The following is a 12,533-nucleotide window of genomic DNA, read 5'->3' as shown; positions in this document are numbered from 1 at the left end:
AATTTTAAGATTTATTGAATGCATTCATAAATGCATGCAAATATGTGTATATCCATTTCATATGTACATATATATATATATATATATATATATATATATATATATATATATATGTTCACACTATTCATACCGATGGTAATTTAAAGAGAGTATTGAAAAACAATGCAATAGAACAAAATTTTATATATTTTTTGTCACTGACTTACTATATGCATTACACCCAACAATCTATTTTCTTTCTTTTGTATAGGGTCGAAAAATGGCAGCATTCAGCATTACATTTTATGATACTATAGTTTAGAATAAGAGATAAATGATAGTTATCTCATGATAATTTTCTATTTTCTAAAAGTATATAAGCTTGTTGTCATACTCTGATTCTGTCTAATACTTTCCTTCTACCACAAAACAAACAAAACCAATTTTCTTGTTTCTAATAAATATCCTCTTCTTATCCTACTTCTTTCTACTATCCATTTCCCTGCTTCATGTTTCATTTTCATTTTAGCAATTTAGTCTAAAAGCCTGCTCAATTGTTGACTAGTCATGTAAAACCACTAATTGGCTATTAACTCTTAGAGAGATTTTTGTAAAGCAGGCACTTTCAATAGCATGTCAAAGCATTTTATCAAACTCTAATAATATTTGACCCTAGATAAGTGTTTGGCTAGACTTTAAGAGAACTAATATATATCATCTACTCCACCCACCCACCCACCCACCATTTCATATATGTATTAATTGGGATGCAGCAATGCTTAACTCAATTGACCAAAGTCATAGACATATCAACTGGAAAAAAATCAATTAGATATGGACAAGATTCTCTGATTCCAAATGCAACAATGTTTTCTCCATAATGTCCTTGGTTTGTATTCTATTTTTGATTTAAATTACAAATAAGAATTAACTTACATTAAATATAAGAAATTAACAATATTATGAATAACTGGAATGGTTAGAACAAAATATTTCAAGCTGTGTAGATTACTAGGTAATGTGCAACCAGCTATTCTTGAAGGCAAAATACCTAACTGTTCCAAAGACGAAACAAAATTAAAATTAATTGAAGCATTCATAACAGATCTCAAAGGGTATGTTACCTGTTCTAACAAAAAAGATATAACATGGTCCTCTGACTTAAGATATTAATAATTACTGGTATGTTGATATTAAATAATAATAAACTTGATTGCATAATTCATTGAGTTTTCATTGGTACTTTGGTGAACTTTGATTTCACTATTTTGGATAATTGCTACACTGATGCAGATCAATCATATTCCACTAGTTCTCATCCTATAGAATTTTTGTTCAGATTTTTCCCATAAATTTTGATATTATAGTTGTTCTAAAATGTATAGTGATCTCTAATTGAGGGATGATTAACATGCTTTCCAAATTTTTGGTCTTTTGGGGCCCAAAGTTCTGAAATCATTTGTGCTACTTCCAACAACTGGATCAACACCACACTAATATACCTCAGTCATAATTATGCACAAATTTTTTCTAAATTCAAGAGATCGAGAAATCATGGAAATGACATAGACATCATCTAGTTAAATGATTTCGGTTTTAGGGAGAATATTGAGATCGTAAAGAAGAGAAATGATTGGCCTAGTTTGTTTAGACAGAGACTAATTGATAAGGCTCAGATTTATGGATGATCCAATCTAGCGCTCCATCCAATGCCCATATTTTTTTCTTCTAGCATATGCAATGTTTGAGTGCTAAAGGACTTGCAATAACTTCTCATAAAATTAGAGTCTGAAACTGAGGATAGTTCAAGTAAAAGCCTAGTTTAAACTGAGTGGTTAAGGATACTTTGTCTATTTTCATCCTGATCAATTGACTCAATAATAAAATTTGACCTAATGATAGAGGCTAATCAAGAAACAGTATGTTGTCTGTTGATTTTCATTTTCCTTTTGCTCAAGTTCATGATCGTTAGCTACATCTTTTCATTTTTATCTCTTCATTATTATGACTAGGGTTCTTGTATCAATACTGTAGTACTAGATTCATTCATTTAAAATGGATTTAGACAATTTTAGTAGCTTTGATCAAGAGGTCATTCATAATTTCTTGACAAGTGGTAGACATCTTTTAAGCATTTGTCACTGAAATGCTTTAACTACAAAAACCATAAAATTCACATAATTTCAATAAGAATATTTAATAGATTTTTATTCATTAATGTGTGGAAATTAAATATGGGTAGATGTAATTTAAAATATGCCTGCCTTTGGGAGAATATTGTATTTTATTTAAAATTAAATTTATCACTATTGGTATGTGATATTCCTCCAGCAGAGATATTTTTGCTTTGTTCTCTTAGAAACTCAGGAATATTTATTACCATTACCATTAGGCAGAATGGTAATGTTTCTATAGAAATTTTAAACAGAACTCAGATTGTGTAGGGTTCTGGTTTGATGGCAACTTAGTACATTTTAAAAGAGTATCATTTCAGATAACTGAACATGTAATAGAGATATTTATTACTTGGCTATTTCTTGAAAAAAATAGTTTTGTTAAGTTATACTTCTGAGCAACTATTCTTTACATTTGGGAAGAAGTGTTTGTTGGCATTCATCTTAATTATCATCCAGCATATTTTTTTGAGAATGATGATGCTTTAAAAGTATGGGCAAAATAGAATGTTGACTTTCACACATGTTATGCATGTAATCTTGTGAAGCTAGATGTCACAAGAGCCAGTAAAGGGAGTACTGTTTGACCTTCAGGTTCTTATGCTGGAAAGAAGTTAGTGATCATGAAGTAGATAAAAAGATAAAATTTAGGGAGAAAAACACCTAAGAGTAGAAAATAACATGATTCTGATTTCTTATTGTCATATTCACAACCTATTTTTATGAATGATTAAGTCATAGAATTGGTACAATTTAATCAGTACAATGTATAATAGATGGAACCACCAGTTTTAATAGATTTTATGTACACACACACACACACACACATTGTGTTTATCCTTCATTCTCGAAGACCTTGATATCAAGGTAAGTGATGTCATGATAAGCATGTAAAATGGATTTGAGTGAGGAAATCTTGTGCTAAGTCACCAGCCTTTCTTTCTCCTCCAGAGCCATCTGGGTCCAGGGACCAGATATGAATCAGGAAGACTGTGGAGATGCCCCTGATGCAAGACAATCAGGGTTAAGTGACTCATACCATGTCATACAGTTAGTGAGTGACAAATGTCTGCCTGTGAATTTTAACATTTTTCCTCCTCACTTCAAGACCGGGACTCAAGAGTACCCGAGTTTAATTCCAGTCTCAGACACTTGATACTTACTTGTTGTGTGACTATGGGAAATCTCTGAATCCAGGGTCATTTCCAATCATCCTTATCCATATCTGGCCACCAAACCCAGATGGCTCTGGCTGAGAAAGTGAGGCTGGCACAGATCCTCCTCACTCAAACGTAATCCACATGTATGTCATGTCATCTACTCCCTGATGTCATGATCTTATTCAAAAATGAAGAACAAAAACAATAAAGCAACTATATATATATATATATATATATATATATATATGTTTGTGTTTGTGTATGTATACACATATATATTGTTTGTCTACATGGTATTAGCATATTTAATATTTAATATATATCTGTTGTGAAGAAATATTTATGTGTATGTGTATGAACATATAATATCCATATATCTATCTGTCTATCTATCTATCTATCTATCTATCTATCTATCTATCTATCTATCTATGTAAACTTCAAAGAAATGAAGATGGAAAGAAATTTTTTGACAGATGATTTGGACAGAATTAAGCATCAAGTAATGTTAAATACATTTCAAAATTTGCAGGTTGATAAGCCTATTTGTTACCTCAGGACTAGGCAGGCTAAATCAACTTGGTTCAGGACTTAGAACAGCGACTGTAAAATGTCATGTGACTACAAATTCAAACTTACTGTTGGCAAAATTCGGTTGTAAGACAGACAACCCTGCCAATCGATCTATCGCCGGCAAAAGCTCTGCTGTGGGTCTGGGCATGAATTTCTGAGAGTCAGGTCAGGTAGACAAAACATGTCCAAACACAAAAGTTTGGGAAGTAAAAATCTACCAACTTTATTTTTGGTAACTCAGACTTTTTATAGCAGAAACTTATCTCAGGAATGACCAGTTAAAAGAGACCCAGTTTTACAAGTTCCTGGATAAATTTACAATATTTGTTCTTAGAAAAATGCATGCTTCTCTATCAAAGAAATCTTTTGTAACCATCCTGGAGTCACAGATTATCCTAGGTCCGGGTTCACTGGTGGTCCAATGGATCCATACAATGAGCAATAATCCACACATATCTTTGAAGAAGAAGATCACCAAGGATATGTGAATATCACTCCCTGGGGCTGGTCTTGTACAGATTTCCCCTTCTTAGGCATGGTGAAGCTTTAGGTGGTGTGTCAGGACATCTATGTTTTGTCCCAGTGATAAAAGGCATTTAATACAAATGGGTATAATACACAATGTCAATAATAATGCAAAGATACCAGGAAGCATGCTCACTAATAGGTTCATGAAATGAAAAGGATGAAGCCTATTAACAAAGTTAAACAAATGATCAATATCTGAGTCCATTTCCATTCTAGGAGCCAATGCAATATCATTAACAATTTTATGCAATTGATTCATATCCATAGTTATAGAATCATTATACCATATTCCGTTCGAATAACCTTTATATTATGCCATGGAATAAGTGAGGAATTATATTTTAAAGGAATAACCCAAATAGCAGAAAATCTATAATCACATTGCAATTGTCCCTTGTGTTCATTACAGAGGTTTGTAATGCATTAATCAAATGATAAAGATCTTCCTTAATTCTCTCCTGAGCATTTTCTGATAATTCTTGTATATATTTAGCTTCCATTTTTTTCTTTATTCCCTACTTGTACAGAAATAATCACTGAAGTAGCTGCTATAATGGCTGCTACAATACACAATGCAACTAATACATCTCTTGTTCCTAATTCTCTTAATACCTCTTCTAATAACTCATTGGAAGGATACATATACCAGCCTTCTACCTTGGTGGGTATTATAGCAAATTTAGTTTGTCTTATTATGAAAACAACATCATTATCCTCCACTTCCTTATTTATACATGCTCGAATAGTGCAATTGTAACAGTTAACATTATATGGACCTTTTTTTCTCTGACAACATTGACATCTTTGAAAGATCCTATCATAAATACAATATCTGGTCCTGTGCCTGCAGTCACAGACAGATTCTTTTCTGCATAAATTATTTTGTCCAACATCTTATTCCATTGTATATTTTATCTCATCTATAGCTGCCATAGCCTTCCATATCTCTGAATTAGCTAACACTATTTCTGGGTATATAATTGGTTTAATATAGCCTGGAATACCCCATGGAACAACTCAGGAGAATTCCACATTTGTAGCAAAATAGAATGATCATAAATTCTTCTATTTGGTGTATGACAGGAAACTCAGGGTGGAAAACATTCATTTTTGAAATCCCAAGCATGTAAACTTAAACAATGAGATTCTGTAGGAATTATCTTTCTTCCTTCCATACTTTCTACCAATGGAATTCCTGAAATTTCAAAGGTCCTAAATGTCCCCATGTTATAAATATGTGGATGAGTTGAATGTTTAATTTACTTAATTTAACACATGGTTCAACAATACATACTTTACAAAGACATATAGGTGTCACAGTATTTAAACAAGAGAAATTATGCCTAAATTTTCTTCTCAGCTTCTCTTCTTTGATATCTCCAGTAGGAACTTTGTTATATCCTAAATAATCTGCAGCTTCCCAAATTAATACAATTTCAACCATACTCTCTAACCATTGCAGAGCAGTGACCCATGGAGGGTTTTGAAGTTAAGTCTGATATTCAATTCCTTTTACAGTTCCCAAATTGTTCATGAGTCATAAATTGTCCCATAAGTCCATGATGTATTCTCCTCTCATCTTTTCAATTTCTTAAGTGTAAATTACTCATTTTCTGTATCACTTGATTCATCTGATCTGAATGGTCTGATGTTTCTTTCTGGTACTCAGACAGTTTCTCCATCTATGGATAAAACAGAAGCATACCTTAGACTCAAAGTTAATAATGGATCCAGTCATTTTCATTGTTGATGTCTTAGGAACCTTCCATGTAACCATGCCCTTCTCTTCATGTTACATATCCTTAAAAAATCTTTCTGCAGGTGTTGTTTTCCATTCAGTGTTAAAAAAATCCATGCTAAATAAGTTGAGATTTACTCTCCTTCCTTGTTTCCTCTTTGTCCCTATATATTCCCCTGTAATTTTCACTTCCAGCGGTCCCTTAAGATCTTTATGTTTTCTTTCTACTAAATCTAGACCAGTGGGATTATAGGGAATATCTGTAACATGTTTTATATTGCAATATAGGCACAAATGTTTAAATGCCATAGAAGTATATCCAGGACCATTATCTTTTTTATGGATTTTGGTATCCCTTCAATAGCAGAACAGTAGAATAAATGATCAATCACATGTTGTGTGGCCTCTGAACTTTGTACTGTTGCCATTGCATATGAAACAAATGTATCTACAATAACATGAATAAATTTCATTTTTCCAAAAGATGTATAAATGAATCAAATCCATCTACCACAATTCATTAGGAACTTGGCCTCTAGGATTCTTAGAATAATTTGTGGGGGTAGGTAAATATGGAATTCATTTTTTAACAGGATATTGCTATATTCCTTGCTTGCTCTCTGGTGTTATTAAATTCATTCCTTAATAAAGAGGCATTAGAGTGAAATTTTTTGTGACACTGCTTAGCTTACTCTTCTACCAAGCTTATAAGAAGTAGAAGGGTTAATTGATCAGCCCCATGATTGCCTTCATATATAGGCCCAGGCAATTCAGTGTGGGAATGTATATATTCAAAATGGATTATATCTATCTCTTATACCTTCTTGTAACTCTTCAAAGATTTGATATAATTTTTCATCAGTGCCATGTTTAGTTAAAGCTGTTTCTATGTATCTGGCAGTATGATAACTATACTTACTATCTGCAAAAAAAATGTTAAGGGTTTGTAGCTGTTCTATTAATACCTACTTAGGCATATGATTCACTCTTTTGTTTTGATTAAAATATATTTTAATTGTATTTATGCTTGGACCTACAGGTCTAGATAAAGGTCCATCACATTGTTTAAAAATTTCAGGAAACCTAGAGTGTCATAACTTCAGATGTTTTCCCTCATTACTTAGAGCAATCAATCATTAACTCCAGGCTTTGACATCATTACAGTAAAATAGCTTATATTGATAAAACTAGATAATACAACTTTTCAACATCTTGCTCATCAGTAAATTGCCTAAATATGCGTTATATAATTTTCAATCTCCCAATCATTTTTCAAAGCCTCTCACATTTATTCAGCATTATTGGAAATAATTGCAATTAAGCTATAAATTCCCAATTTCTTACACAACCATTTTTGCTTTTTTTAAAATTAAACATTAAAGTCTTAACCTACATGAAACATATCTCCATGCTGACATCTCATTCTCTTAAAGATTACCTTATAACTAAATATCTGTTACACATAAATTTCCTTCACATCTGTTTTATAAGTGCATTTTCCTCTTGTTCAAACACTCTTCTATTTTCAAAAAAGAAAATAAGATTCTCTATGAATTTAGTATATATATATATATATATATATATAATTTCAAAAAATCCAATGGGGTTTCATACACACACACACACACACACACACACACACTCACACACACACACACACACATATATATATATGTGTGTGTGTGTATATAATAATTTCCAAAATCTCCAATGTAAAACTTTTACCAATGCCAGGGTTACAGGATACATATATAATTTCTTCTTAAATAACAGTTATTAAATAAGTTTCTTTTATCTTACATATAAATATTCCCTTTAAGAAACTAGGTAGAATAACACAGCTTTTCACAATCTCTGAGCCAAAAGACTTTGAGAAATGTTGTTGGCAAGGTATTCTCAAATTTTCTTATAACAAATCATTACAAAGGTGATGGATGATACTTCAATTCATCCATTGTTTATTATTGTAATACAATATTAAAGTTTCAAAAAATTGTCTGAATCTGTTCTCATACAAAGTTTACTAATTTTCCATACCACATTTCAATTTAATGTATATTCCCTTTACTCATTAAAATTCTGTAATAAATAAAACTTTCTTGATATCAAATGTTTCTAAAATCTTTTTTTGTTTCCAAGATTTTCTTTAAAGTTCTCTTAATCTAATAAATTCCAAACTTATATTCAGAATTACCTTAAATTATTTTCCTTTTCAAAATATCAAAGTTTGCAAATCCTTCTTATCTGTATCAGTGTTAGTCTAACTTTTCAATGTTCTAACTTAAACAAACTTTCTATCCTCACTGACAAGATGATGTTCTGGGAATTGGAGATTGCTCAAATTTTGAGATATCAAGATAGTGTACATTAATTATTTACCATTACTTTTTTATCATTCCTTGCTCACACCAAATTTATTTTTATTTTAAACATATATATATATATATATATATATACACATATATAAGCATATATATTTATCATATTAATTAGGAGCAGTAATTTGCCAAATCTGTATCAGACCAGAAAAGAGACACTAAAAAATAAGAGAAAATAATAGAACCCCTTCTCCTCCCAAAACAACATGATTCTCAGGAAATTCTCCCTTTTTGGTGCCAATCATGAGTTTTGGAAATAAAGATTTAATTTTGAGAAGAGAGAATAGAAAGAAGATTGGCCATTCAGAATACAGAGAACAGCAGGCCTGAGAGAGCTGAGAGCTTCTCTCTGCCTGTATTTTAAAGCAAACACATATAGACACATAAATGGAATCAGAGCATTTAGAAGTAGAGAGGCCCCCAAAATCCAGGAAAAATTCACTCTGCTCTCACATTACAGGGTCCCTTTAAACATTACACAAAGACAAAAAACAACAATATAATCCCACCAAAGGTGACAAATCTTCCAAGACACCAGAGGAAAAATGCAGAGAACCTGCCATTTTTCACAATACATTTTTCCATTCAAAGGTTTTGATATCTAATACTTCTTGATTTCAACCATAAATAACTATAACTTTTGAGAAGGCAGCCACTCAAAAATCCCTCAGCCTAATTGGAATATCCTCTGTCCCCTATCAGTTTAGAGAAAACCACATAACTTCAATAGCACTAAATCTTTTCTGGGAGGGGTGTCTTCTATTTTTAAATACTCACTTATTCCATTTCCATTATTTTTTGTAATAATCAAATTATATATTTAAAATGAACCTTATTTTCTTGTCTTTTTGAAATTAAACAGCATTTTTTAAAATTTAACATTTTATTTTATTTTATCAAGTCTTCATGAAACAATTCTCTCTCTCATCTAGTGCTTTTTCTTAATTCCTCTCTCAGTTTACTTCAAGATCAAGATAAGCAAGCAATGGGCAAACAAGCTGTCTGATCTCTCACTCCCATTGCCTCTTTCTTTTTCAGGCAATTGTAGCCATGCCTGTTCATGTGCCTGTAAACTATACCCAATTTGATTATTTAATCCTGCCCAGGGACAGTGCTAGAGGGCATTTCAAATGTTAGTCTTAACCCTGCTGCTTCACTTTTTTTAGCTTGACTGGTATAATTCTCAAAAAATTTAGTTTTCAATATTAAGTAATCTTCTGGTGCAAGAGTAGTTTTTGCTATGGTGGTCCAATCTTCTGGGGCTAATATTTGTCCAACTAATATTTCTATTTTATCATAACATATGGACTGGTATTATTATATGTGCTTGTTGCTGCTTTTAATTCTCTAAATGTTTTAAAATCTAAATTATTGTAATCTCTCAAAACAATCCCTGGAGTCTTTGGATCAAGTCTCTCAATTCCAAGAAAAGAGAATAATGATTCTCTCATGTCCCATTGATTTTCCTCTCCTTTATCTATTGCTTTTCAAGTGGCTATTTGAGCAATATTCATATGCCCCTTATTTTTAGTAACATTTTCTTCTTTAGACCGCAAAGGAGCAGAAGGTGGGTTATTAGAGTTAGGAGGAGATGAAGCTGGCTGTGGAGCCACTACCTCCAGAAGCCCAGAAGCAGCAGGCACTGTGGCAGCCTGAGAGGGTGGGGCCTGGCATCCTGGAGACTCTCCTGTACAAGTTCCTGAAGTGGAAGCCCAGAGGAGGCTTCTCCTGGGAATGTAGGGCCCTGCTGCCTTGGCCTCCACACCCCTACATCCACCCCAATACAGGCACGGGTGTGAAGGTGGCTTTGGAGGTAAAAGCCACCACTGTTTTTTACTCTTATCTTCCTGCTGAATAGTTTGAACATCTACATCAACTTTTAATGTACTCTGAGCCAAAGGAACATTTCCAGGGGGGATCAGGCAGATTTTTAAAATATTCCCCAGTGATAAGACTCCTATAGGACATGCCTCCTGACCTTCATGTTTAAAATGATCACTCATCTGTTTCCCCACAGTTTCCCATTTTTCAATACTTAGTACTCCTGGAAACCAAGGACAACATTTTTGGACACATTACAACAAATTCTTTCACTTGTTTTGTTGTTATTAACAAGCCTCTTTCTTTAACTATCTGCTTTAGCATTTTCAAATAATGTCCTCTGTCCTTAAACTGTCCCTGTCCCATTTTAATGCTCTGTTTTAGACGTGATGAAAAAATTATTTACCTTAATTGCCTGCTGTCCCTTTATGAAAGCTCTTTTGACCTGCAGGTATCCAGACATTATCTTTCCTTTCAAGATTGATTACCCTCCAGGTCTGACTGTCCGCCTGTCCGTATGTTCATGTGTCCATCTGTCAGTCTGTCCATCCGTCAGGCCCTCTTCAGGCACCAGCTATTGCCCGCAATACCTCTGGTGTAGGTCCGGACATGAATTTCTGAGAATCACGTTGGGTAGACAAACTATCCAAACACAAAAGTTGGGAAGTGAAAATCTACCAACTTTATTTTTGTAAACTCAGACTTTTTATAGCAGAAACTTATCTCAGGAAAGACTGGTTAAAAGAGACCTAGTTTTACAAGTTCCTGTGTAAATTTACAATATTAGTTCTTAGAAAAATGCATGCTTCTCTATCAAAGAAATCTTTTACAACCATCCTGGAACCACAGATTATCCTGGGTCAGGGTTCACTGGTAAGCCAATGGATCCATACAATGAGCAATAATCCACACTTAACTTTGATGATCGATCAAAATAAAAATGAAATATAAGGCAGTGACAAAATACGATTTTCACATTTATGAAATTATAAAGTTATGGGAACAAAAGTAATGATAGAGATATGACGATTAGAGATTTAAAGCTGAAAGGAAGTTAGACTTCATCTAGATCAATATCCTCATTTGACAAGTGAGATTATCAAAGGTCAGAGAAATTTAGTCATTTATTTAAACATATAATCATAGTAACAGCAAACCTAAAATTTGAACCCAGGTGCATTAATTAAAAAATCCAGTCCAGTCTTCTGAATCTCAGACATTAAGGTCTAATAAAACTACTTCATTCAGTAGAAAAGAAAGTTAGAGAAATTAATGCAATTTGAATTAATTTAAAATGTTGGGTGAAATATAATAAGAAAAATTATTGAACTTCAGTAATAGCCCAAAACACTGATGGAAAGGGGAGGAGATTTTAGAAACATCAAAAATCACAGATATGGGAGGTTTGCTGATGTTCAAAGCATAAGGAAAGGGGAAGGAGTGGGGAGACTTAAGGGAGTTGGGGGAAGGGTACTACATATTCCAAATGCACTTGGAACTTTCTAAGAATGTTAGAAACATTGGAAGTTAGTATATTGAAGTCAAGAAAATTTTAATTTATATATATACACACAATATCCACATATCTGTATATCTACTTATCTATATCTAGCTATCTAGCTATCCATATCATCTTTTGTGAACTTTTTAATGGAAATTCAGTCTTATCTTCCTCAATAAGCAAAACAAATTAAAAAAAAAAAACCCAAGATACCAGTAACCCTGATCCCGGAGGTGCTTACTTATCTTAAAGCTAAGACATATAAGATTTAAAACATATATGAACTCCTTCCTGGAATAGCAGTTATGAACATGGATTCTTAGGGAACTAACATCTATTATTTCTCTTTTTAAAACAATTGTTATTTATTTTTTCAATAACATGCAAAGATGGTTTTCAATATTTATCTTTTTGTATGCTTTTCAGTCTTAGATTTTTCAACCTCCCTACTTTCCCTCTCTTCTCCCCATGGCAGCCAGCTATCTGATATAGGTCATAAATGGAAAATTATGATTGATACATATTAGCTATGTTGTGAAAGAAAAATCAGAGCAAAAGGGAAAGGAAAGCATAAGAAAAAGGAAAAAAAAAACTTAAAACAAGTTTTCAAAAGTGAAAATAGTATACATTGACTAGCATTCAGACTCCACCCCCCCCATGTGAATGGAATTTTCCAATACA

The sequence above is a fragment of the Macrotis lagotis genome, chromosome 5, assembly GCF_037893015.1.
Source record: "Macrotis lagotis isolate mMagLag1 chromosome 5, bilby.v1.9.chrom.fasta, whole genome shotgun sequence".
Lineage (NCBI taxonomy): Eukaryota > Metazoa > Chordata > Mammalia > Peramelemorphia > Peramelidae > Macrotis > Macrotis lagotis.
Note: the sequence above shows the minus strand (reverse complement) of the source record.